This window comes from Ascaphus truei, chromosome 1 (assembly GCF_040206685.1).
Source record: "Ascaphus truei isolate aAscTru1 chromosome 1, aAscTru1.hap1, whole genome shotgun sequence".
Classification (NCBI taxonomy): Eukaryota; Metazoa; Chordata; class Amphibia; order Anura; family Ascaphidae; genus Ascaphus; species Ascaphus truei.
The window spans coordinates 44,808,496-44,814,665 of record NC_134483.1 but is presented as its reverse complement, the minus strand read 5'-3'; the positions used below and the strand labels follow the sequence as shown (position 1 = coordinate 44,814,665).

The following is a 6,170-nucleotide window of genomic DNA, read 5'->3' as shown; positions in this document are numbered from 1 at the left end:
ACCCTCAGCAAACATTTGGCATAAGAAATAACACAACCGCAAGGTCAATGCAAACAAGGAATAATATACTGTAGCAGCACTCATTGTAAAGGCATTGAGCTACAACAGCCCATAAACAGCCAATATGACCAGTGTGAAAATGGCTGTATGCAGCAGTTCAAATGAACTCACTATACCACATTGGTACAGTATATGTTGTGAGAAAGGTCCCAGAAGCCACTGTTGAGCATGAATACAAATAGAAGATGATACTTAGGCAAAAAACGGTATCCGGGAGCTTAAGAAACTGCTGCTGATGTAGCTGGAGCTAGACACGTGTGCGCAACCTTGTATACCGCTGGGTACAGTTCGCGGTTATCAAACAATGTTGTAAGGGACACTTTGGAGAGGACACGGACACACAGGCAGCCCTGACGTATGTTTCGCCGTCCCGCTTCTTCGGGGGTCTTAACAAGAAAGTGGTAAGTGGGTCAATATACACCCCACCTCCACATGACATCAGGACACATTTAAAAACGGGCAGCGCGAGACCATCACAGCTGATGTGATTGACCGATCAGGATTGGTAGTGGTGTACTCTGACAACAGCTGATCTACATATTGTAAGTAAAAGAAATGCCAATTACAAATAGGACAAAACTAGTAAAACTCAGGAGATAGGGTACAGATATTTTTGAGATGACAAAGAATCAAAGTTAAAGTATTAGATATGACAAAAAACTAGACCCATCACACTGGAAATATTGCATTGGTTTTAACTCCCGGGCCACAATGTTGCAAAAGTAAGGAGTAACTAAAGATCAGATATTACCCATCATTTATATGCTTAGTAAGATATATGCATCTTTAACACTTTATAATCATGGTGAAAAATTGCCTATATCCAGACATTAAATACTAGATAAGTATACATGTGTGATTTAAAGTAGACTCACATATATCCATTTCTATATGATACTGTTTAATGATATATTAATTAACTCACATAAAGCAATATACATGACTACTTAACAACATGATGTTTTTAAACAGTAACAAATGTGCAAAGTCTATAATCATATACAGTAGTGTATAGTTTTATTATTGTTTTGTGATTTTAAATTAACCAAAAAAACAAAACAATTAAAATGGTTATCACAGGATATTAGATTAGAACTCCCACTATAAAGCCAAGGATGTATTATAAGGCATATATTACTATATATCCTCCTCAAGTCTGATTAAATTATTACACTGTAAAATGAAATAAACCAAATTGACAAAGGTATGGATCATAAAAACATGACGTTACCCATGTAGTCGTTTAATCCCTCTGGTAACAAATTACCCAATTTTTTAATCCAACGACACTCTTGCTGCAACAATATTTTTTCCAAATCTCCTCCACGGATGCCCAAAAGGACTTGGTCAATGGCAAATGCTCTCAGTTGGCTTAGATCAGAGCCATGTTTTAATTTAAAATGTTTGACCACTGATGTGATTTTTCTGTCTGCTATTAGATCACGTACAGTTGATTTAATATTTCTTACATGCTTCAATACATGGAACCGTAGTTCTCGTCTAGTCATGCCTATATAGATTTTGGGGCAAGAACAAGTTAAATAATATACCACTCCCCTAGATTTACAATTTAGGGTGGATCGTACATCATACTGTATCTTGCTGTATTACTGGAATCAAAAAATTCCTTAGCAGCTTGCATACAGTATACTGGCTTGCTGAGCATGTCCAGCATAGATAACAACCATTTGGGACAATCCTAGAAAGGAAATTGTGGGCTTGCTGATGCTGTAATGGCTATGTACAAGTTTAGGCTAGGTTAGGTGCCCGCTGACTCACCATATTGACAGAACCTCCTAATATAGTTTTGAAATCATAAGTACGTGCCAGTGTTTCTGTAACGCTTGTCTTTATTTCAACCAATTGCAATCGTAAGTACCAATAAATCTTATGGCTTTATCTCCCGTCTTGTCAACCTTTTTAGATTTCACAAGTGAATTGCGTGTTCTGGTTTTGCAGATCTTCCTGCCCCTCTTGATGACAGCATTACTGTATCCACGGGCCTGGAAATGAGAAATAATTTCAGTCAATCTTTTGTTAAAGATAATACTAGAGGAGCAGTTTCTCCTGAGTCTGAGAAACTCCCCCACCGGAATACCCCTAATCTGGTGGAAGGGATGTACACTAGAGGTGTGAAGGACAGAATTTGTCGCAGTGTCCTTTCTATGTATATCTGTAAAAATTCCAGCATCCAAAGCTAAATTAATGCAGAAATCCAGAAAATCTATACACTCAGTGCTAACTGTGCTTGTCAGTTTGATATTAAGACTGTTATGGTTGAGGTCATTGACGAACGTCCAGAGATCTGGTATAGAACCTTCCCAGAAGATCATAATATCATCAATGAACCTCAACCATGATAGCACATGTTTCACACTAGGATTGCTGTTCTCCTGGAACACGATCTCTCTCTCCCATTGCCCCAAGAAAAAGTTGGCATAGGAGGGCACACAGGTGGCACCAATCGCCGTACCTCTGGTCTGTAAATACAATTTGGTTTTAAATACAAAATAATTATGTGTTAAAATAAATTGTAATAAATCCAACAAAAACTGAGTCAGGTCATCTTACAAGTTACCCATGGACAGGAAATACCATGTTGCCCGTAGGCCATCCTTTTGATGTATGATAGTATATAAAGACTCTACATCACAAGTGACAAGCTTGGTCCCCCTGCCCAGAGTGAGCTGGTCAAGTCTCTGGAGAACATCTGTTGTGTCTCTGAGATGTGACGGGAGTGTTTCCACAAATGGTCGAATTTTTTTTATCTAAAAACAGACAGACGGGTTCACACAGCTCCCCTATGCCAGACACAATTGGTCGACCTGGGGAGTGGGAGAGATTCTTGTGAATCTTGGGCAGCAAATAAAAAGTGGGGACCACTGGATGTTTTGAAATCAGTCCCTCACTACATTTTTATATAATAATGCCCAATGAGACCACATCTTTGATCGAGCCATCCTGCAAGAGTTTGTATTGATTGGTGGGATCACTTGGAAGCTCCTCATAACAGCCGGAGTTACATAGCTGTCGAAGAGCCTCCTTTTCGTACATGGCTTTTGGCCATAGGACCACGTTGCCACCCTTGTCGGATGGCTTGATTTCTATTGTTGACATTTGTTGTAATTGGTCAATAGCATGACATTCATCTGCGGTTAGATTGTTAGTTCCACGTAATTTGGGCAAAGATTAGAATACTTTAGTAACCAGACTCAAGAAAATTTCAACCTGGGAACACGTCTGTAAAGGAGGACAAAACCCGGATTTAGATTTCAATTTGGGAAATACAGGAGAAGCAGTACCATCTTCCTCATCAGCGAGAAGTGTCTCTATGTCAGCTATATCCCTGAGTTCCTGGGTATTCCACAAAGGGGTCAGTGTTGTCCTGTGAACTGCAATCCATTTCCTGGGTAGATTTAGAAAAAAGCTTATGCAAAAGTAGTTTGCTGCAAAATAGGTTTAGGTCTTTGATCCACATACAGGTAGTCCTTGTTATACAATGTTTCACTTTACAACGAATGGCATATCCAACGCTTTACAATGCAACCCTAAGGGGCGTTTTTCGACGCCAGAATGCGTTATCCAACGCCTGAAGGCGTTATCCAATGCTCACCGCCACTAATTAACATGGGACTCACTTTACAATGGTTTCACTATCCAACGCTACTTCCAGAATGGACTCTGTTGGATAACAGAGGACTGCCTGTAAATGGAACAGCTGTGTGTGAAGGGGAAAAAAGATAAGCCAAACTTGATATATATACAGTTGTTTCAGGGGTCCCCTGGTGCCCTCTTACCTGTGCAGCCAAGCGGGTACCCCTGCAGGGTGTTGGGGAGCTGCGGGGGTGATCGCATTGCCTGGGGCCCTCGGCAGCCTTAGTGACAGGGCGCCGCCATGTTTTGCATGTCCGTGCATGCACGGAGTGTCGCGCCTGCGCAGAAGGTGTCTGGTGGCCATTACAGAGAGGGAGATATGGCAGAGATGGCTATCCGTAGTGCAGGGACTGCCCACAGTTGCGCATGCTCAGTTAAGAGTAGCGGCGGCCATTACAGATAGCGCACACGGCCCCAATAGCAAAGAGGTCATGCTTGGACTCCATTACCCAGAAGCCTCTGGGGACTACCCTTTCACCCAGATCACATGCTGCATTCCAGCCAATAGGGCTGATATATTCCCCTGGCTGACAGGATATAGTCATCAGGCAGCGACCATGCTAGTTAGTTGGAGCTGGGATAAGGTAGGGGGAGGTAGTGCGTGTAGGGAGCCAGTGGCTCCTACACTAGGCCAGGTTACCCCCTAGGCCCAACTCACCAGTAGATGTGGTGACTGCTCTTGGGAAGGCCCCTGCAGTTAGGGACTCTGCCCTGTAGTAGTGAGTTTAGTCAGGGACACAGCTGCAGTGCTGCGTCCTCTGACAAGGAGGGAGCAGTGTGATAAGTGTGGACTGGGACCAGGCCTCTCCAAGATCTAGAAACTGTTTCCAAGGTGGGATCATCCAGCAGGACATCACCCTATGCGGTGGCGGACTCGTCGCGGGATCAGAGGATCCACGTACCTTCACGGTTGCGGGTCCGGGTGTTGGAGCATCCAGCAGGTACCATATACTGCTGCGGCAGCTTTTATTCCAAGAAATCACCGTTTTTTACCTGGCTTGTTCCCGGAATGTGGCGCTGTTCACCTGGCGCATGCCGAGTTCATCTTGCGTTCCCAGCCACGGGTCATGCCCGGCTGATACGCAGTTGATGCGTTTATTGATAATGGTTTGGATTTAATAGGCTGCAATGCTTCGCGTGTCCGCCAGATGGCAGAAATGCATGAATTGTAATGCGCATGCGCTTCAGTAATGTGTCGGCTTGCAGGTGTTTCGTTTAAAAAAGATACTGTACCACAGTGTGCTATTGTAACTTGGCCTTGAGACTGAAGGAAGAGGTTGCAAAAATGTATCAATTTAGGCTTTTCATATTAAAGAAATACAAAGACCAGTTTCGCTTACAGTATTCCCCTGAGACCCGCCCGCCATGAGTCTTCAAGTGCAGCCCGCTTTCCAAAAACCCAACAGAAGTTACGCTTATTTGATATGGGCCGCGATTAATGCAACAGAAGATAAGATGGCAACAGTTGTTCAAATTTATCAGTATTTTATCGAAAATTATGACTTTTACAAATTTTCGCCAACTCCTCATTTGTGGAAGCGTGCAATAAGGAAAAGGTTATGTAGCGATCCCTGTTTTTATCGTATTGAGCCACAATTTGTTGGAGGGTATTGGTGTGTATCACTGGCGTTTTCCGGTATCTATGGTCATGAAGGCGGCAAAAGGCGAAGGGTCGTGTTAAAACCAACTAAGAAGCGACAGTCGCTGCCAAGCAATGCACCAGCACCAGCACCGGCTTCCAATGACGGTCCCGCCGTCAGTGACAATCCTGATCCTGATCCTGAGGATGAGTTGGATTTCGCGTGCAGTTTTGATGAAGCTTGCATGTACCTAAGCGATTTCCAGCCTCACCAGCTGACTACAGGTGGACTAGTCCCGCTGCAAACTATCGACTTGGATGATCAAGAAAGCTGTACTGGCAGTGGACCGGTGCCAGCGCCAGCTGAATGGGAAATACTATGGTGAGTATTGTTGCCGTATTATTTTCTGTGTTTTTTTTATTTTGACAATACTGTATAAATATCGGCGCGATTCCAAAGTCAAGCGATTCTCCTGTAAGCAATATCATTGGCTGAGCGGCTTCTCCAGTACTGTGCTGCACATAATGTACAGTACTGAACTATTGATGGAACGCTAGGTGCATGCACATATGAACAGGAGATACAGTAATTATTGGTGGGGCTGGCTGGGTACTTCTTTAAGGGGCTGACCATTACTGTACATTAAAACTTTTCTTTTTGCTTTTCCTCAGAAAAGAAAACGGCTAATGGGGGGATTTCGATGGATAATATTGTACTGTATGCTGATGTTTTCCTGCCGTACAGTATACTGTGTAATGAACCCGAAAAAATAAAACTATGCATTTATTCTACATGTACAGTACAGTATCATTTACATTATGTGTCTTCTACAGTATACAGTGCCAGGTTCCTAAGATCTTGGGGCAGAATGAATTT

General features: G+C 43.0%; 1 long non-coding RNA gene across 6 annotated transcripts in view; it reads right to left on the bottom strand.

The window, feature by feature from the left end:
- Positions 1-511: 511 nt before the first annotated feature.
- Positions 512-6,170, bottom strand: part of LOC142468953 (uncharacterized) — an 89,908-nt gene continuing 84,249 nt past the window's right edge. For all 6 annotated transcript variants that reach the window (XR_012788918.1, XR_012788920.1, XR_012788919.1 and 3 more), the window contains 3 exons: positions 3,363-3,466; positions 1,840-2,063; positions 512-593 (listed from right to left, as the gene is read on the bottom strand). This is a non-coding gene — a long non-coding RNA (uncharacterized LOC142468953). The remainder of the gene's footprint in view (positions 594-1,839; positions 2,064-3,362; positions 3,467-6,170) is intronic.